The 288-nt window shown below is 56.9% G+C and overlaps 1 protein-coding gene across 1 annotated transcript in view; it reads right to left on the bottom strand.

Annotated features, from left to right (window-relative positions):
• The window catches only part of ZNF473 (zinc finger protein 473), a 157479-nt gene that overhangs the window by 41184 nt on the left and 116007 nt on the right, over positions 1-288 (bottom strand). The window lies entirely within an intron of this gene.

Here is a 288-nt window from a genome sequence, read left to right as displayed (position 1 = left end):
GAGGCGAAGAAGTGCAAGGGACGAAGAAAAGAAAAAGGGGGGGGGGGGGGGGGGGGGGGGAGAAGAGAAAATAAATACCCCCATCTCTGAGAGCTCTCAAGCTGCAAGGGGAAAACAGGAGGCCAGTTCCTACCCCCATGGCTGGGATGTTCCGGCTCTGGAGGAGACCAGCTCTTTGCACCTTCCTCAGCCCCCAGTAAAGTGCCAGGCCCACAAGATAATGGTTACAAAGGGAATGGTGGGGAGGGGTGTGTGTGTTAGATCAGAGACCCCACCCCCCCCCAAAAA

This window comes from Haliaeetus leucocephalus, unplaced genomic scaffold (genome assembly GCF_000737465.1).
Source record: "Haliaeetus leucocephalus isolate CR32 unplaced genomic scaffold, Haliaeetus_leucocephalus-4.0 Scaffold267, whole genome shotgun sequence".
NCBI lineage: Eukaryota > Metazoa > Chordata > Aves > Accipitriformes > Accipitridae > Haliaeetus > Haliaeetus leucocephalus.
This window is presented reverse-complemented; position numbering and strand designations above follow the sequence as displayed.